Below are 22256 nucleotides of genomic sequence, written 5' to 3'. Positions count from 1 at the left end.
CAACGACATTTAAGATAAAACCACAAAATAAGAAAATAAATAATAAAAAAGGAACACTAAAATAGAAAGGTCCTGATGAAGAAAACTACATCAAACATGGAGATAAACAAGACAAAATATGGAGATTACTAAGTGTTCTTCAGTGCAATGCTGACTTTCTAGACTTCCTACTTACTGGGCTCCTTTACAAATATAAAGGGTCTGAGCTTAATGCGTGAATTTTTGATCGGTAGAAATTCAGGTAATTATTTTCTGTTTCAAAAGATCTCTCCAAAGCAGCCGTGGGCAAACTATGGTCCACGGGCCGGTTTGGCCCATTTGAAATGAATAAAACTAAAAAAGAAAAAGACCGTACCCTTTTATGTAATGATGTTTACTTTGAATTTATATTAGTTCACACAAATACTCCATCCATGCTTTTGTTCCGGCCCTCCGGTCCAGTTTAAGAACCCATTGTGGCCCTCCAGTCAAAAAGTTTGCCCACCCCTGCTCCAAAGCGTACAGATTGTAGACATTAATCAGTTTGAATAAAACCCAACTATCTCATTCTATCATTGTCTTAAAATTCCAGCCTCTTAAATGTTGCTTGGTATGGCTTTATCATGTTATTGGTGCCCTCATTAAGTTGAATAAAATCTTTGATACATGTTTTCTTTATATTTGCATGAGAATCTTGTTTTTTTCACTGTTAACAATAGTGGGGGTCATTGACTTTGATTCCCAAGGAAACTTACCTGATGAAGTCAAGAAAAGTGCACCTCACGGGCTGCTTTAAGCCCAAGCAACTCTTCTTCGCCTTTCAAAGTGAAGCCCAGAACTGATTCTCCAGTGTGCTTTTAAATTTTTTTTCTTAGCAATTTTGTGTTCTGCGTTTGTGTTTGATTTGTGCATGGCTGATAAGCTGTTCCTCTGATGGCTGCAGTCATTGGGAATTTGGTTTTATTGTTGGAGCATTTGGAGGTCTCTATCAGATGAATGAATGATAGTGATCTATTTTCAGTTAGGGGAAAGATGACAACATTGTTATGCTAGCATTCTTGTGTGTTTGTTATCTACTCATGAATTCAAATCCCTTAAGAATACTGTATCCACTGGAAAGGGAAATAGCTTTTTGATATCTGAACTGGTGGCTTTGTGTTTATGGTTTCCTTCTGACCTGTGACTGATGTAGAACTAAAAGCACAGCTCTCTCTGTGTCTGGAATTCAGAAAAGCTTTCGCCTTTCCTGGTATGAGAGTGATGTCTTTTCCTACCACCAGAGGGCAGATGATTAGGTTTCTTAAAGTAGCATTGCTCTGATTGTTTTATAAAGACTTATATGTAAATCCAATGTTCCTGAAATTCATAGAAATAAAGGAAAGTAAGCTTCTAATACCTAAGAATGCTAGACATCTTAAAAATTATTCTTATGGAAACTGCTATCTCAGACACATTAAAAAAAATCCAAATCACATAATTAAAGTAATACTTCGAACAAATTAGGCTAATTTAATACTTTTGATAAAAACATAAAAATAATAACTCTATGTTTTGGCTCAGGTTTATCAGTATGGGTTTAATGTAAGTGTATGGTTTTGTTTTTTAAAGATTTTTTCTTGTTATTTCATGAAGTGACTAGTCAATCTAAATTACCTAGACTTCTTATATTGCTTTATTAATCAAATAAGCTAATATTGTTCTTACATTATGTTTACGATTATAAAATAGTAAATTTGTATTTGACTAAATTGAATCATAATTATAACACTTTTTAATAACATTAATTATATGTGTAATATGTCAGATTAATCATAAATTTCAAGATCCTGAGGTAGCTTAAAACTATGAATAATTATTATAATTTTAATTTCAGAGTATGATCCAATATTGAAGCAATGATTACAAAACATCATTTTAAATGTATATAGTTTTGTTATTTTCATATACTATAAAATGGCCATGCCTTTGTGTTATGATAATGAGTGAGTTTATGTTTGCAACTTTAAAACAGTGTCAAAATAAATGCTTACATATGAGAGATATCAATTATCTACTTCTCAATTTGCTGTATAAAACTGAAGTTAGTTATTTTGGTTAACATTAAAATCGATACAGTTGAGACTGTAGTTGGGAAAATGGTGCTAGTGACTTGAATGTGGAGAAAAAGTAATGGAATATTTTTTGTTCATCAAGATAAAATGTAGTTTTGTCTTAAAGTGTCTGCAGTCTAGAATGTGAAAGAGGTCAGTGAAACACAAAACTAGATAGCACTAAAAAGTTGTAGGTGTGGCCTGGCCAGTGTTGCTCAGTGGTTGAGCATCAACCTATGAACCAGGAGGTCACGGTTCAATTCCCTATCAGGGCACATGCCCAGGTTGTGGGCTTGATCCCCCGTGTGGTGTGCAGGAGGCAGCCAAGCAATGATTGATGTCTCATCATTGATGTCTCTCTCTCTCTCCCTTCCTCTCTAAAATCAATAAAATATATATTAAAAAACAACAAAAGCAAAAAACAGCCAGGGCAAGGCCTATATTACTACCGAATATTACATTTAACTTTATCTCTATTAAAATGATAAATTGGTCTTAGATTTATTATTATAGAATATTAAAAATTACTCTTTACCTTCTGCCCTGACTGGTATGGCTCAGTTGGTTTGAGTGTCATTCAACACACCAAAAGGAGGTAGGTTCAATTCCCAGTTAGGGTACATGCCTAGGTTGTGGGTTTGGTCCAGTGTGGGCATGTGAGGGAAGCAACCCATCAATATTTCTCATTGACATTGATGTTTCTCTGTTTCTCTCTCTCTCTCTCTCTCTCTCTCTCTCTCTCTCTCTCTCTCTCTCCCTTCATTGCTCTAAAATCAACTAAGACAATATCCTTTACCTTCTGTGTATTTTTCTCAGCTAGATAGAAGATATCAGGTCTCTGTAGAATAATTTTCTCTACTTTGTGTATTTATAATATCCTTGATTACTTGCAATAAATAAAACCACATTATAATTAAAAACACAGACAACAAAAGTTTCCTCCTTTGTGAAAAACTAGAATTCCTTATAAAATTGCTACTTTGTTTTATGTTTATTTGAAAACATGTCATCAGTTTGATTAAATAGGTACACAAGTACAGTTTCTGAGGCATCTAAGATCCTAACCTTATTAAATATCCAAATCTCCTTTGACAGTTCTTTTGATTTTTCCTTCCCAAGATAAGATCCTAAGTTAAAAACTGAAATAAAATAAAAATTTCAGGTTATCTTTCACAGCTAACACTATCTTTGAGATTTTCCAGGTAACCTCAAGAAAATCACTAATATTGGTTATTTCATCTTGTACAATGAGGAAGGGCTCTAGAATAATAAAGTTTGTTAGGCAGGCTCATATTTCTTAGTTAGCTCAATTGTATTGTAAGATATACATAGAGAAAAACTCTCAAGTGCAAAAATACACTTGCCTTTTTTTAGGTTAAGTTTACAGGGAAAATGTTTTTAATGTAAATATTTCAAAAATTGTATTCTTTTTGAGGAGACTCTGGAGTTTTTTTTATGTTCTCACTCTCCATAAAATGTTTTTGCTTTTCGTGAAATATCGATCAAACGCTTATAAAACAGTTATCTATACCCCAAAAGAGAAATCTCCTTTTCTCTATTCTGATATCATCAGTATTTACAATAAATGAATGGTCTCTTTATCAAATATGTTTCTCCTTCCCTGTGTTTGCTAGGAGTCTCTTCTGTAAGTTATAGACTAGAATTACTGTCTTCACCAAACACAGTCAGCACCTCATGGAAATGCTATACCAGATATTCTGAACTGTTGATACTTTGATGCATAGAAGAAAATCTAAGTGACCTTGGGTTTGATAATGGGTTTTAGCTATAACATAAAAAGCATGATCCATAAAAGTAAAAAAAAAAAAAAAATCAATAGTTGGACTTTAATGAAATTAAAAAGTGCTGTGCAAAAGACACTCTTAAGGGAATGAAAAAAAAAAGCCTCAAACTTGGAGAAAATATCTGTAAAACAAATATTGTGTAAAGGACTGTTACACAAAATATATGAAAAACTCTTAAACTCAACAATAAAACAACAACAAATAACCCAATTGAAAAAAATGGGCAAAATATCTAAACAGATACCTCACCAAAGAAGATATGCCATTGGCACATAAACATGTGAAGAGATGTTCAACATCATTTATGATTAAGAGATTATGAATACAGAAATAGTAAAACACAAATACACACTTATTAGAATAGCTAAAATGCAAAATTTGACAAGCCGAATTCTAGGAAGATTTTGGAGCAATTCCTTTCATTGCTGGTAGGAACGAAAGATGGTATAGTCACTTTGGGAGACAGTTTGACAGTTTCATACAAAACACTTGTGATATGAATCAGCAATCATTCTCTCAGGTATTTACCCGAAGTACTAGTATTTGATGTCTACATAACAACCTGCACATAAATGTTTATAGCAGCTTTATTCATAATCACCAAAAACTGGAATCGATCACCTTGTCATTCAATAGGTGAATAATTACACAGTGATACAGCCATGCAATGGAACATTATTTAGCAATAAAATAGAAATGAGCTATCAGGCCACAAAGAAATATGGATAGACATTAAATGCATATTGCTAAGTGAAAAGAAGTCAGTCTGAAAAAGCTATACACTATATGATTCTAATTATATAAATTTTTGAAAAATGTAAATCTATAGAAACTAAAATGATCAGTGGTTTGTAAGGGTTCTGGGGAGAAAATTAAATAGGTGTAGCTTATGAACTTTTTAGGCAGTGATACTATTTTGTATAATATTGCAATGTTAGATGTAAAATTATGTATTTGTCAAAACATATCAAACTTTAAAGCACAAAGATGAACCTTAACACATGCAAATTAAAAAAAAATATTTTGAAGGTTGGGCAATCCCAGGAAGAAAGACAAGGAGGCTGTAATCTAACTGTATCATCAATGTATAAAAGAACCTTACTAAAGGAGATGAGGAGAAAAAGTGCTGACTGACCTAAGTAACTCTGGAAAGAAGATAAGTCTGTAAAACTATAGGCATAAAGACTGCACATACACACTGTATTTCAGTTCTTATGGGGGTTCACAATCTTGATACTTCTATAAATATTCTGGAATTGAATAATTAAGTAAATGAATGGCAGATTGTGGAAGCCAGGTTTTTGTGATGTGTTGTTTTTTTTACTGGTGGAGTTGGCTAATCAAGGAAGAGGACTAGAATGATCCATGTGGTAATGCATTAGCTTTGCAGACCTCTATAGAACCCATGATTAATTAATGGCTATGGATTGTAACATATAGAAATTATACACACATATTTTCTTGCTCTGTCAGCTGAGAAGGCCTGAACGCAACAACATCTCCTTAGCAACAAGCACACACAGTGCCCAGATCTTGGTTTCTAATATTATTCTACAATAAAAGAAACCAAGACTCTCTGAAGAAATGAATGATTTTAGGACTAGAGCAGTAGATATACAAGATGAGGCTAATGCATCTAGTAGTGTGAGAAAGCAAGGAATCAAACCAACTGTACATTATGGGGCTCTGTCAAAAAGACCCAGGAGCCTACAGAAAGAGTTTTCAATGGACAACAAAATGTAAAAGATAACATTAAATTATAGCCAAAACAAGAACAACAAATCTGATTATACTGATATAAATAAATTAATAAATATATAAAGGAATAATATTATAACTCTCCCATGCAGAACTATTTCAGTAAATTATGCAGGCATTCCGCCTTTGAATAGGACAGCAGAACTCCCCAGGCATAAGTATGGGCTCAGCATAGTGGCTTTCTTCCAAAGAACACAGTAGGGAAAGGGGGTGGGCTGGAAGAGTAACTTTCAAATGGAGAAACCTACTAACACTATCTTTGCCAGGCGATCGAAGTCAACCTCAATAACAATAAATCATGTAAAGGCTGTGTAGTCTTGACATGATTCGATGAAAATGGTACTTTACCTCCGTGATCTTCCCCAAACCCATAACCTCAGTCTAATCATAAAATAAAAATCAGCAAACTCCAAAAGGGGCATCCTATAAAATATATGAACAGAGCCCAAAACTGTCAAAGCTAACAACAGCAACAACAACAACAAAATCACAAACTTTCACAGTGAACAAGAGCCTGTTGTGGACTGACGGTGTCCCCCCAAATTCACACATTGCAGCCTTAATCCCCAATGTGATGGTATTTGGAGGTGGGACCTTTGATAAGTAATTAGTTTTAGATGAAGTCATGAGAATAGAGCTCCCATGATAGGATAAATACCCTTAAAAAAGAATAGAGAGAGAGAGAGAGAGAGAGGGAGAGAGAGAGAGAGAGAGAGAGAGAGAGAGAGAGAGAGAGAGAGGATATATCTCTCTGAGTTCATGCACCAAGGAAAGGCTATGTAAAGATACAACCAGAAAATTAGCTCTCACCAAGAACCCTTATTCTGGCACCCTTAATTCAAACTTCTAGTCCCAGAACTGTGAGGAATAAATGTACATTGGTTAAGTAATCCAGTCTATAGTCGTTCATTATAGCAGCTTAACTGACTAAGACAGAGTCTAAGAGATCTCATGACTGAAAATAATGTCCTAGCTCAGATGGGATCCTGAAGAAAAACAAACAAAAAAAACAAGCAAAAATCCCATTAGGAAAAACTAAAGGATCTAAAGAAAATATGGCCATTTAGGTAATAAAAATGTATCAATATTAGTTCTGTAATTATAACAATCATACCAAACTAATATGAGATGTTAATAATAAAGAAGACTGAGTGAAAGATATCTGAGAACTCTCGATCTTATCAGTTTTTTTCTGTAAATCTAAAACTGTTTCAAAAAATAAAATCTAGTCTAAAAAAATAAAAACCTGAAAAAATTCAGAATTACATTGAATTCAGAGTCAGTCTCCTAAATACAAAAAAAAAGAAATCCCTAGCCATGTGTTTAAAAAAGACCAACAGCACAAGTTATAAAAATTGGCAAAGGTATGAACATAAAAGGAAATGCAAATTGGTCATGAAAAAATGAAAGATTCTCAACCTAATTTTTAATAAAAAAATTAACATTAACACAGTGAGGTAGTCCTTTTCTGGCATACTTGGGAATAAAATATAAATGTTTGGCAACATATTCTGTTATCAGGGCTATGGGGAAATAAACACTCTCATATGTTACTGGTGAAACTACATATTAAAAAATTACTACAGAGACTAATTTAGTAACATCTATCAAAATTACAAAGACATTTACATTTTCAGCCAGTAATCTGACTTTTATGAGTTTATCCTATAGATATATTTTCATCTGTTGTTCTGTCTAAGATTATTTACTGCAGCATTGGTTCTAATAAAAAAAAAAAAAAGCTTGGAAGCAACATAATTTTGCATTAGTTGAGCCCTGGGTAAATAAATTATGGCTCATCTATACAGTGGGATAGTATAAAGCTGAGACGCACTTCAGTGTAAAGTGTAAGAGCACAAATTGTAGCGAGACTAACAGGTTGAAATCCCTACTTTACCTCTTGATATTTTTGAGGTTTGCTGTAAGATCCATGAACATGGCTTCTTCATCTATAAGTGGGGGTGAAACAAACCCACATTTCCTAGTGTTGTTTTGAAGGCTATGTTTTATGACATATGTCTTAATATTTTTAAAACATTCAAAAGAGTGCCTCATGCATGCTAATTACCATAAAATGTTTTCTATTGCTATGATTCTGTTATAAAAAAGAAACGAAGACATTCTCTGTATTTTGACATGGAGATAATGTTCAGTTAAAACAAAAAATGTATAAAACAGTGTGGCCATCATTAATGTATGAAGAAAATAAGAATTGATATTACTTCATACTTACTAGTATTTGCATAAAGAAAATCTAGAAGCAGGCACACACAAACCAAAAAACTGTGATTTATCTATAGATAAGGGGAAGGAGACTTGTGAGGGCAAAGGGGGAGAATTTTTACTGTATAGCTTTTCATACTTCTTTGATTTTTTTCAACTACTTGACTGTATGACCATTGAAAATGATACTACATTCAAACTATAAATATTTATAAATATATATAAATATGTAAGGTAGATAGCAATAAGTATATCTCATTTAATATTTATATCCATCTAATGAGGTAGGTTCTACTTTCCCCAATATGCTAAAGAACTGAGAAACACAGAATTAAGTAACTTTTCTAATGTTACAAAAATAGATTAGTTGGTGTTCAAGCGCAGATCTCGCTGACTACAAAGTCTATGCTCTTAGCCCCAGTCTCTCCCTGATTTGAAAGGCACATGTACGACAAGTCAGGATGACATTAATGGAAAATGCTCTGGGAGCCAAGCACTGGTCCTAGTTCTGAGCCTCCCGGGCGTCTCTTCTCATCATTGAAGTGTGAGTTTTGGGCCAGCGAATCCCTAAACCTCCTCTACCTGTAATCCCACAATCTCTATCATCTCTTTAAAAATAAATTATTTGGCATAAATCTTATGTAGAGAACATTAAACACTAACCTACTTTGGAATATATAATGTTGCTATATTGTTAACTATTTAATTTTAATATCACATATTAATTATAACTGATAACATTCCAAATTACTATTGAACAGTAAAATATTTAATACATAGTTCTGAATTATAAGAAAATATTATTATATTTCTTCAAATATTAAGGCCTTTAAAAATGAATTAAATATATAATTTAATTAAACTTAGTATAATTGTAAATTATCTGCTATTATTAATTGCAACATCCTTGACTGTCAATCTCATTACTTAGAATAAGGTAGAGATTTCTATGGAATATGGAATTATTCTGAAGGAGGCCAGTATTTCTCACTGCAGTGGTACTTTTTAAAATTATAGTTACTGAATCCTAACTCCTGACGTTTCTTTGTCAGTAGGAATAGAGATGGGATTAAGGATATTTTTTAACAAGTGATTAATGCAGATAGTCCTTAGAACAGTCTTTGAGAAACACTGTCATAGAATACTCAAAGGAGAAAGAAAACTCTCCATTCACTTCAATATCACACCAAAGGAAGGTTTGTGATTGTGTCACATGACATTTTTACTATTAAGATTGAATAACTAAAAATAAAATATTTTTATCCAAAAATAAAATATTTGGACATTGGTATCTCCCTAACCTACTAGTAACCTGCGGTATGATTCTTCTGGCCAGATGATGTTTATATAAAGAAAATGCTTTCCTTTTTATTTTCTTATATGAGGAGGGCGATAACTGATTCATTTAAAAGAACACAAAAAACAATCATTGATTTTTATTTTGTTTTGGTTGTTATTTTTAAATTGAGAGACAGGTGAGGAATCATATTGGATTGAATGCAATTTCTGAATTCAATAGTGTTATAAATCAGATAAAAAAGACAAAATAAAGATATCCATTGCTTAGCAGAGATACATAAAAGTGGGTATTCGAAACACTATAGTATATCATGTCAAATATAATCCACAAGGAATAGTGATTGCTATTCATATTCTCTGTCTTCTCTATTTTTTGATGGAACTGGTAGATAGTAAAATATGTTTAACAATGCCATCAACTACTGAGAGATTAAAAAGAAAACTTTGTAAAATTGAAATATATCTAAACCCTCATGGCTATCTGCTTTTTTACTTTATTTTTTTAATTTTTTTTTCTTTGTTGATTAAGGTATTACATATTTGTCCTTATCCTCCCATTGCTCCCCACTCCTTCACTCATGCCCTCACCCCCCTGGTGCCTGTGTCCATTGGTTAAGCTTATGTGCATGCATACAAGTCCTTTGGTTCATCTCTCCCCCTTACCTCCACCCTCCCCTACCTTCCCTCTGAGGTTTGACAGTCTGATCGATGTTTCTCTCTCTCTGGATCTGTTTCTGTTCATCAGTTTATGTTGTTTATTATATTCACAAATGAGTGGGATCATGTGATATTTATCTTTCTCTGACTGGCTTATTTTGCTTAGCATAATGTTCTTCAGGTCCATCCATGCTGTTACAAATAGTAAGAATTCCTTCTTTTTTACCGTAGCATAGTATTCCATTGTGTAGATGTACCACAGTTTTTTAAACCACTCATCTGCTGATGGGTACTTAAGCTGTTTCCAAATCTTAGCTATGGTGAATTGTGCCGCTATGAACATAGGGTGCATATATCCTTTCTGATTGGTGTTTCTAGTTTCTTGGGATATATTCCTAGCAGTGGGATCACTGGGTCAAATGGGAGTTCCATTTTTAGTTTTTTGAGGAAACTCCATACCTTCCTCCACAGTGGCCGCATCAGTCTGCATTCCCACCAGCAATGCACGAGGGCTCCTTTTTCTTCACATCTTCTCCAGTACTTGTCATTTGTTGATTTGTTGATGATAGCCATTCTGACAGGTATGAGATGGTACCACATTGTCATTTTGATTTGCATCTCTTGGATGATTAGTGACTTTGAGTATGTTTTCATATGTCTCTTGGCTTTCTGAATGTCCTCTTTCGGAGAGTATCTGTTTAGGTCCGTTGCCCATTTTTTAATTGGGTTGTTTATCTTTCTTTTGTTAAGTTGTATGAGTTCCCTGTAAATATTGGAGATTAAACCCTTATCGGTGGTAACATTGGTAAATATGTTCTCCCCATGCAGTGGGCTTTCTTGTTGTTTTGTTGATGGTTTCTTTTGCTGCACAGAAGCTTTTTATTTTGGTGTAGTCCCATTTGTTTATTTTCTCTTTAGTTTAGGAGCTGTATCAGTGAAGAAATTGCTTCGGCATATGTCTGAGATTTTGCTGCCTGTGGATTCTTCTAATATTTTTATGGTTTCCCATCTTATGTTTAAGTTCTTATCCATTTTGAGTTTATTTTTTTGTGTATGGTGTAAGTTGGTGGTCTAGTTTCATTTTTTTTTGCATGTATCTGTCCAATTTTCCCAACACCATTATTGAAGAGACTATATTGACTTCATTGTATGTTCTTTCCTTCTTTGTCAAATATTAATTGAGCATAGTGGTTTGGGTCAATTTCTGGGTTCTCTATTCTATTCCAAAGGTCTATATGTCTGTTCTTGTGCCAGTATCAGGCAGTTTTGATAACAGTGGATTTGTAATACAGCTTGATATCTGGTATTGAGAGCCTTCCTACTTTGTTCTTCTTTCTCAGGATTGCTGCAGCTATTCGGGGTCATTTTTTATTCCAGATGAATTTGTGGAGAGTTTGTTCTAGGTCTGTGAAATATGTTGTTGGTATCTTAATGGAAATTGCATTGAATCTATAGATTGCTCTGGGTAGTATGGGCATTTTAATGATGTTGATTCTAGCAATCCATGAACACAGTATGTTCTTTCATCTGTTTATGTCTTCCTCTATCTCTTTTTTCAGTGTACTGTAGTTTTCCGAGTACAGGTCTTTTACTTCTTTAGTTAAGTTCATTCCTAGGTATCTTAAATTTTTTGGTGCGATGGTAAATGGTGTTTTTTTTTTTAAATTTTATGCATTAATCTTTCCTAAGTGTTGTTGAATGCCACTGTATATTGCTTTTAGAACTTTGAATAGCATTTTTAAAGAAAAAAATGAAATGCCTCATATTTAAAAATGTATTTTCAATAAGTGAATTTAGCTTCCTTGAATTTATTCCTGTGTTGTATTTAGGTTTACTAATATTCTGAATCTCTTTCCTTTGCCAGCAACTTCAAAAATGTGAGTTGAGACCCAAAGGTGGATTAAAGAGCAATCCCAAGGATTATATAGTATTCAATAAAATAACTATATGAGATTTCAACACTTTTAATTTTCAGTTTGTAGTTAACTCCCATCAGTTTGTAGAGAAGTCCTAGAATATTATTCTCAAAATAATATTATTAGTAATTATTATTGTTCTTAATACTAATATAACAATGGAACAATACAACATGTTGGTTACCAAAATATGACTGAAAGCAATTTTACTCTTTTTGCAATTTCTGAAGAAATCACCAATAGAGTTATTTTTTTTTTTTTATTCCTTATTAATCAGCATCCTCACAGGAAGCGTGCCACTACGTTTGACACTTTTACCTGAGGCCTGTGTAAAATGTTTAGAAAACACTCAAGTTTTTGAATGTTGCAAAGATTACTAAGCCTTTTTAAAGTGCTGATGAAGTGTGTGTTAAGTTCTGTCTAAGGACATGAGGGTGGAGGCAGGAAGCGGATACGTGTAATAGCATAAACAAAAGTGAAACGTAAAGAAAAGGGCATGACTGCTGCACATAAAGTGTTGTTTTCCTATTTGCAAATGGTTAAGGCCCAGCAGTGTTGCAGACCTTCTTACAGGTGATTTGTCCTATTAAAATGCAAAACTACCCAACAAGAGACTGAAAAGCTGGTTTATTGTGGCGGGTCATTAACTACATTTGCATTTAAATTGTCACCTTTGACCAAACATCCTCTTTATATACAATGTATTTCTTTTTTTTAAATTAAATCTTTATTGTTCCGATTATTACATTTGTTCCTCTCCCCACCCCCCCCCCATAAATCCCCTCCTCCCAGTTCCCACCCCACCCTCTGCCCTCACTCCACACCCACTGTCCTCATCCATAGGTGCACTATTTTTGTCCAGTTTCTTACCACATCTCCCACACCCTTTCCCCTCGAAGAATAGTCAGTCCATTCCCTTTCTATGTCCATGATTCTATTATAATCACCAGTTCATTCTGTTCATCAGATTATTTATTCACTTGATTCTTAGATTCACTTGTTGATAGATGCGTATTTGTTGTTCATAATTTGTATCTTTACCTTTTTCTTCTTCTTCCTCTTCTTAAAGGATACCTTTCAGCATTTCATATAATACTGGTTTGGTAGTGATGAACTCCTTTAGCTTTTCCTTATCTGTGAAGCTCTTTACCTGACCTTCAATTCTAAATGATAGCTTTGCTGGATAAAGTAATCTTGGTTGTAGGTTCTTGGTATTCATCACTTTGAATATTTCTTGCCACTCCCTTCTGGCTTGCAAAGTTTCTGTTGAGAAATCAGCTGACAGTCATATGGGTATTCCCTTGTAGGTAACTGAGTTTCTTTCTCTTGCTGCTTTTAAGATTCTCTCTTTGCCTTTTGCTCTTGGCATTTTAATGATGATGTGTCTTGGTGTGGTCCTCTTTGGATTCCTTTTGTTTGGGGTTCTCTGTGCTTCCTGGACATGTAAGTCTATTTCTTTGACCAGGTAGGAGAAGTTTTCTGTCATTATTTCTTCAAATAGGTTTTCAATATCTTGCCCTCTCTCATCTTCTGGCACCCCTATAATTCTGATGTTGGTACGCTTGAAGCTGTCCCAGAGGCTCCTTACACTCTCTTCATATTTTTGGATTCTTTTTTCATTTTGCTTTTCCGGTTGGGTGTTTTTTGCTTCTTCGCATTTCAAATCTTTGCCTTGATTCTTGCGCTCCTCTGGTCTGCTGTTGGGAGTCTGTATAATATTCTTTATTTCAGTCAGTGTATGCTTAATTTCTAGTTGGTTCTTTATCACAACATCGAGGATCTCATTAGATTTCTTGAGGATCTCATTATATTCATCGGTGGTCTCACCATTCTTTTCGAGGGTCTTACTAAGTTTATCGGCGGCTTCTAGACAGTTCTTGAGAGACCTTAAAAGTGTGGTTTTGAACTCTACATCCTCCATTTCTGTCATTTGTGTCCTGTTTCTTTGTCTCCGTATTTTTAATGCTTTCTTGGTGCACCCCCTTGTGGTCTTTGTGCACAGTCTTGTTGTAGTTAAGCCTTGATTGTTGTAGGTAATACTGGGGGGGATTTGACCTCCAGGCCAACTGGCTGTGAGAAGCAGAGTTTTTTTTTTTTAAATATGGGGCAACATGCCATAAAATCCCTTTGTCTTTTTTTTCTTACCCTTGTAGGCAGGGTAGAGTCTCTTTTAAATCCTCTCTTTTTCTCAACCTCAAAAGAACATATTCTTAATCTACCTCAAAAGAACATTTTCTTGCGCTGGCCAGTGTGGATCAGTTGGTTTAACATCATCCCATGCACTGAGAGGTCACTGGTTCAATTCCTGGTCAGGGCACATGCCTGGGTTTTGGGCTGGATCCCCTGTCAAGGGCATGCAAGAAGCAGCAGATTGATTTCCCTCTCCCCCTCCCTTCCTCACTCTTTAAAATCAATTTAAAAACTTAAAAAAACATTATCTTAATTCACCTTAGGCAGACTTGTCTCTCTATCCCTTTTCCCCTTTGTCTATCTAATTATGATGTTGATAGTAATGATTCTCTACCACTATTACCTTTAGTGCAAGTTCAGCTACTACTGTGATGCAGCCCTGGTCTGGAGATAATCAAGCAAAGATGCAACTCTCCAGCTCTCCCGAGGGCAGTCCCTGTGTGATGGGGCATGCTGATAAGAGTTCCTGGTGGTAGAGAAAATAAATGAAAGATAAAAAAGCCTGAGTAGGTAAAGGTGAAATTTTCCTTAGTGGCCATGGGAAGAAATAAGGCATTGAATACACCTATGTGAACTTTTACCCAGTCTATTTTACAGAGTCAAATCACTACAGTCTTCTACAAAGAAGCATAAAATGCTGATCAGTGATAATTAGTGACCAGTTCCATCAATGGCCCAACACAGACTTTTCATTGTCTTTTTTTGTGTGTAGGGTAGCATTCCTTCCTGATATCCCAGGGGATGAGGTGTGGCTTTCCTTGGCTGTGTGTGTCCATCAGGAACTCTTCTGGTTAACCTGATCCTTCCCAGGAAAGAAGAACTTGGAAGTTAGGATTCAATAACTGCCATTCTCCAGTGACTATGCTTCTGACCAGAGGAAGATGGAATATTTACCACATCCTGTTCTTCGTGTATGAATTGAACCACAAGATGTGCGTTGGTGCCTTATTTGAAGTCAACCCCTTAATGGGCAGGCAGACAGAAGATTATCAGTTAGTTTTGTCTATCAGTTCTGGGATCTGAAAAATACCAAAGAACAGCGATCATTTGTGTGACTGACCCTAACAGTTTCTTACCTGAACACTAGACTGGCTTTCAAGCAATGTTTTGCAAACTAGAGTTGTATACAAGAAAATCAGTTAACTGAATAATGTTCCACATACAGTAGTTTTAAATAACATTGAATAAAAGGAAACTATCTACTGTATTGCATGTATTAAGTGTAAAGTGGTTTAGTAAATGTTTCTTTCAATTGTGTATGCAGGTATTTGATGTATGTCTCTGTATAATAGATTGCAATGTAAAGTGTAATTTTTTATGTGGGTCATAATCTAAAAAGTTAGAGCCCAAGTAGTCTCACAATTGGGTTTGAATAATTCATATATCCTAGTCCAATAGAATGTATCTATATCTTACCTGACTTCAAAAAGTGTGGCAAAATTTTTTATCACTTTTGGTTCCCTGGTCTATTCTGATTTTCCAACTTCATTTTTCTGAGCTTCATTGGTTGGCTTTACTCTCCAAAGCTATTCTTTCTCTCTCCCTCCATAGACTTCATTTTCTAGAGTACTTTTATATCCACAGAAAAGTTGTGTGGAAAATACCAAGTTCTCAGATACCCGTGCCCCAGACATGGACAGCCTCTCCCACTATCAACCACTATCAATACGCCCACCAGAGTGCTATACTTGTTATAATCAATGAATCTACATTGGCATATCATTATCAGCCCAAATCCATACTTTACACAAGAATACACATATGGTGTTGTGCATTCTATGGGTTTTAACAAATGTATTCACCATTGTATTATCCTCATACAGATTAGTTCCACGGCCTTAAATATCCTCTGTGCTCTGTCTATTCATCCTTTCCTCCCCTCAACCCCTGGCAAAGAAAGGTATTTTACTGTCTCCATAGCTTTGCCTTTTCCAGAATGTCATATAGTTGTAATCATATACTGTGCACCTTTTCAGATTGATTTCTTTCACTTAGTGATATGCGGTAAAATTTGCTCAATGTATTCTTATGGCTTGGTAGTACTCTATCATAAACTGTGGTGCAGCAAACAATGAAATCTTTCCATACAAGTTTTAGAAATTATGAATAAAGCTTCTATACACATCTGTGTGCAGGTTTTTGTGCGGTATAACTTATTAGCTTATTTGGGTAAATACCAAGGAGCATGATTTCTGAATTGTATGGCAAGCATATGTTCAGTTATATAAGAAACTACGAACTCTCTTCCAGCGTGACTGTAGTTCCATATTCCCACAAGCGTACCTGTTACTCCATAACCTCACCAGCATTTGGTGTTGCCAGTGTTCCAGATTCTGGCAATTCTAATAGGCATGTAGTGATATCTCATTTGCATCTCCCTGATGACATATGATGTGAAGAATCTTTTTATATGATTATTTGCCAAATGCTTTCTTCTTTGGTAACCTCTGTGTAGATACGTTTATGTTTTTAAAATTGAGTTGTTTATTTTCTGATTGTTGGGTTTTACAACTTCTTAGTATATTTTGGATAACAGTTCTTTATTAGCTATGTGCTTTGAAAATGCTTTCTCCCAGTCTGTGGCTTGTTTTCTCAAAGCAATGTTTTGTTTTGTTTTAAATATATTTTTTATTGACTTCAGAGACGAAGGGAGAGGGAGAGAGAAAGAGCAACATCAATGATGAGAGAGAACCATTGACCAGCTGTCTCCTGCATGCCCCATACTAGAGATCAAGCCCACAACCCAGGCATGTGCCCTGACCCAGAATTAAACCGTGACCTCCTGGTTCATAGGTGGATGCTCAATCACATTATTAACCAATGTCATCCTTATAAACTTAGTAAATTAAAAAAAAAGAAATACTAACACTTCAAAACATTGACTCAATTTTAAAATATACATACATAAGATAATTTTATGTTAGCTAAAAGCTTTTTGATAGTAGGCATGGAATAAATACAAAATATATGATGTATTAGATACTGAAGTAATATTTTTAGTTCTTAGATACTTTTTAAATATATTTGATAATTTTAATTTCTGTAAAAATTTAATCCCAGATAAAAATTATCAAAATCACTGTACCTGACTTGGCCATATGCAACCTACTAACAAAAATGTTATTCATAAATTATAGTTAATGATGTTTTGAGCATATTTACTTAGAATGACAAGTTATGTCAAGTGAGCTTAGATAAATAATGGTGTGTCAGGATAACATTAATTCATCTATTAGTTTATATTTAACTTTTGGTGATTTAAAAAGTAATTGTTATGATAAATATAAAATTCATTAATAAACATACAGTCATTGAATGTTTAAATCATGTGTCTACAATCAGTAGAAAATAGGATATAATAAACTTAGAACACATTTCATTTTATACAGTTGTATAATATAATAAGGAAAAGGACCCCAAAGACATAGCAGTGTGCTGAAATTGTTTTTATTTCCCATAAAACTAGCATTATTTAACTGTGATCAGGGAAAGTAAATCCTAGACTTGATATATGTTTTCTTGACTAAAACTCTTCCACATTTTAGTTTTGCCGAGTTTAACTATTTAGCTGTTGTAAAATAAAAACTCCAATTCACTTTATATATTGTTGAGAAGTAAAGTTTACTATTTGCTACCACATAAATATCACAGAAGAGATTTACTATGTATTGCAAAAGGAACAACACAACTTTCATATGCACAGAATAGTTCAGACTATTTTCTATCACCTACACACTGAAATGCTAGGGGATCAAGTCTTAAACCCAGGGTGTCATCTAGAATTTCTTTCTCAGATATCAATTCCTTACCTAGTAATTGACTTTATGAGTCAAACAGTGATAGGAGTCATTATATCAGCCAACCAGAAAGGATAAATTAAAAACAAAAACATCTACATTAAGACTCTTATGTAGTGATTCTTTTGCTTTTTTCAAATAAAAAAAATTACTTTTAATGCTAGAAGTAAGCTATTTACATTTTGGGACAATCTCAGAGAGCTACAATGCTGAGACTGACCTTATGGTGTCAAGAATTATATGAAATTTTGTGTTTTTTTTTTTTCATAATTTCAGTTGAGTTGAATTACATTCTGTTAAACATCTTAGATCTTTCATTTATCACTTGAGTGCTTTTTAAAAAAAATACTCACTAAAGGATATCTTTCCATTAATTTTTAGAGAAAGTGGGAAGGGGAGAGACAGAGAGACAGACATATCTATGTGAGAGAGACACATGGATTGTTTACCTCTGGTGCACATGTCCCAACTGGAGGACTGGGGCTAGGAATCAAGCCCGCAATTGAGGTACGTGTTCTTGACCAGAATGGAAACCATGACCCTTCAGTCTGAGTGCTCATGCTCGATTCACTGAGCAAAACCAGCTAGGGCCCACTTGAGTGCTTTTGATGTCAAAAAACTGATCATAGATAAATCTGAACCATTGGAAAAGGTGGTTTTGTTATTCATAACCAATTTGAGACAGGAAGATAATTTGTTATAAATGTTAAATGTGATTAGAAAATTGATGAATAATGATCAATAATGTAATGCACATTTAAAAATATTAATATTATTTTATAATAATTAATGACATAGTAAATAATAGGCTACAAAAGCTATTAGCAAAAAAGAAATCTGAAAATGGATAACTGGACTGAAATTAGAAAATCTTATTACAAAACATAAATGAAAATCAATGAAAAACATAACTCTAAACAATTACATAAGAAATCGTCTACCAGGCATGTAAATGCCACATTCACAAGCATTGTAACTGTGGATTGATGATATGGTGGCTATATATTTTATTTCATTTTCAATATTGTTTTGGGAAGAGAAGAATAAGATGGATTGTGAATTCAATACAAATTTTTCCCAAAGTAAAGATTATGAAGGAAACAAGCAAACAACTGAAACAAAACAAGAAAGATTCCTAGTTCCAGGGAGCACTCAATTCAATACAGATGTCTCTTGGGGATTTGCTCACTCACTGCTTTGCAGGAATAGTTTGACATGTGCGCTGAGCAGACTGGTATACAACTTAAAAAATAAAAGAAATTACATATCATTTCTATACCAGTATTGACAGATGGAAGAAAGAAATTTAAATAAGTGGTAGTTTAGTATAAATGTAAAGGATATACTGCATTAGTAATGACATCGAAAGATAAAGGAGGTCTTTGCTGTTTGACATCCTTTCTCTGACCTTAGTGGTGTGCATAATGAGATGGTTAGCTAGGGTATAATAAAAGATCTGGAAGAGATAAAGAATCTGCTCCATGAATAAAACTCATTTTGCCCAAGTAATTTCTTCACCTGGCCAGTACATGGAAAGGAAATGGGTCATGTATAAAACAGAGGAACAATTAGGAAACTTATCCAAGGTCATGTAGCTCATGGATGATAGATCTGAAATTTGTATCCAAGTTTCCCTTTAATAAGTTCTCTCAGAAAAAGTGGCTACTGTACATATTAATGATTCTAGAACCTATTAAATTGTGTGCACTCAGACACACACACATTTAACACACAAAATTGAACAGAGAAAACATTTTAATAAGAAATAAGAAAACATAAGAAACAAGCAATAGATTGAAAATTAATTTATATAAATTTTCATTCTACCATTAAATCTTTCTGAGACTTAGGGATATTAATTAGCTTCCCCAAAATCACTAAATTAATAAGTAGCAAACACAAATTTGAAACAGGCATTTCCAAATCCAATGACTTATATGTTCCCATCTCTTTCTTCAGAGTACAAAAACCATAAGTAATTTGAATTATGAAATTATGTTCCCTCATTCTAAGCAACCATTACAATATACAAAACTGAAGGCCTATGCCAGGACAGGCCAAGAGAATTGTTTTGTTATTCTAAATTATGTTGAAATGTGCTTTTCCACTGTTAGAATGTCCTTGGAGAGTACAGAAAATTTGACAAGAAGAGAAACTGAAAGTCAGAGGGGAGAGGTTATTAAAGTACAGAGAATAGCCTCATTCTGCTTCTCCCCAGTGATATTCCTACACTTGTCTCAGTGAAAGGATTAACTACCCTAGATATGTTTCACCTCCCCTATTTATATAATAAAGTAAAAGCATAACTTTATAGAAAAATTAGAGTTCAAAGTTTATAGCTCAGTGCTAAATCACTTAAATTATTTCTTCTGTGGATAGCACCAAAATCTCTGTGGAAATGTACCATTTTCATATCTACTCTTTTTCTCCTCATTAATGGAATTCTAAAACTAAGTATCTTTGAAATTTGTTCAATCATTTCTTTAAACTGCAAAAAAAAAAGGAATTATAGGGTCACCTAGTTTCATTTATATTTTTTAATACATGATAGCTGGAAAAAATCAAATATTATCTAAATCTATTTCCATATGCTTCAGAAGCAAACTTATGAATGTATATTAATGGATATTCTGCAAACTTTCTTAGAGACCATTAATTTTCCAACGCATAACAAAGCTGCAAAAAGAAAAAGTATTTAGACTAATAATTTTTCTTATAGGAATTCATCCTCAGGAAAAAAAAAATCAAAGAAATTTACAAGGAAATGTTTATAATGATATTTATCACAGTATTATAAATAATGACAAAAAGAAGGAATTTAGCAATAGCATAAGCAATTCAGACTAAGCAATTTGCAGATTATGGTACATTAATAAAATATGTTAACTAAAGATTCTGTTAAACAAAATAGTAATCCTATATAATAAAGGGGTAATATGCAAATTGACCCTAACAGCAGAACCACCTGGTAACAACAGGTCGCTATGATGTGCACTGACCACCAGGGGCCAGATGCTCAATGCAGGAGCTGCCCTCTGGTGGTCTGTGTACTTCCACAGGGAGAGCAACACTCAGCCAGAAGCCTCTCCTGCCTCCACGGCAGCACTAAGGATGTCTACCTAAGCTGTTAGTTGGACATCCCCCAAGGTCTCCTGGGCTGCCAGAGGGATGTCTGACTGCCAGCATAGGCCTGATCCCCTGGGGAGTGTGCTAAGCTGTCAGTTGGACATCCCCTGAGGAATCCCGGACTGAAAGAGGGCATAGGCTGAGCTGAGCCCCCCCCCCCCCCCCCGAGTGCATGAATTTTTGTGCACTGGGCCTCTAGCATAATATAAACTATATTTTGTGTAGAAATAATAAAATAATTGCAGAGATTAAGGCATTTTGCAAAAGTATGAAAAACAGAACTGGTAAATTATTAAAGTGCAGGGTCATTAAAATAAAGCAACACTGCACAAAAAGTTGGCAACTATAATTAGGAGAAAATAAAATAAAATTAAGAAATAGACAGGGTAATCATGAGAGACAAGAAGGATATTTTTAAAATTATAAAATAATACATTTCTGCTAATAATTTTGAAAATTCAGATGCTACTTAAACTTTCTATGATATAAAAAGCATGGAAACAACTCAATACATTACCATGTGTTATAAAAGTAGCATAAGAAAAGGAAATTATTTAGGGCTCCTCAATTAAGAGATTTTTAAAATAGCAAACAAAAAGGTATCAACTGAATAATATAATGTCCCAAAAGGTATGGATGACATTAAAATTACAAAAATATAAAAGACTCTTTTACAAATAATGTCATAATCACAATGTTCACTTGTTTTTTTAAAAAAAAAATTGTTGGAAATCTCTTTAAATTGTCAAAAATGTCACTTTGACAATTTTAAAAATTTGAAAGTATTGAAATAAAAATTTATAAATAGAATAATTTTTATATATGTATATATAATGTGTCCATTCAGCACTGTCAGTTAGGAGAAGAGTAATATATATCGAGAGAAGGAGACTATTTGTACAGATTTAAGAACACACGCTGCATTTTCATACTTAGACAACTGGGCAATTTGGGATTTTTAGAATCATGGGAGTGAAACTCTTCTAAAATACAACATTGATCACAAGACCAGTATGCAGATGAGAAAGCTGAGATCCAGGAATCGTGAATATATAGAGAAAATTATTTAAAACAATAATCATCATGTTCATTTTCTGACAGAATAGAATTGAAATTATTAGATAAAATTGAAATTAGTGTTCTTCGGCAACACTAAGATGAAGCCAATATGTTTAGTACTAGAAAGAAAAACATATAAGTATTCCAGAACATAAACATCATTCTGAATATTAAGTTTTATAGCCAAAAATAATCCCTAAATTGATAGTCTCCCATTTTTTTGTGTCTCAGTCAGAAACTTGTTAAAAGCTTCTTCTTTTTTTTTTTCCCCCCCAAATGGTTTTCTTGATAAATCCTATTTTGTGGTTGGGTACAATCCCCAAACAGCTACTACTGACATAATAACAGAGAGATATT

At 33.9% G+C, this 22256-nt stretch overlaps 1 long non-coding RNA gene across 1 annotated transcript in view; it reads right to left on the bottom strand.

The window, feature by feature from the left end:
- Positions 1–13455: 13455 nt before the first annotated feature.
- Positions 13456–22256, bottom strand: part of LOC308517363 — a 115002-nt gene continuing 106201 nt past the window's right edge. The window contains exon 4 of the long non-coding RNA XR_013995827.1: positions 13456–14936. This is a non-coding gene — a long non-coding RNA (uncharacterized lncRNA). The remainder of the gene's footprint in view (positions 14937–22256) is intronic.

The sequence above is a fragment of the Myotis nattereri genome (genome assembly GCF_964212035.1).
Source record: "Myotis nattereri genome assembly, chromosome: 3".
In the NCBI taxonomy this organism is placed as follows: Eukaryota; Metazoa; Chordata; class Mammalia; order Chiroptera; family Vespertilionidae; genus Myotis; species Myotis nattereri.
This window is presented reverse-complemented; position numbering and strand designations above follow the sequence as displayed.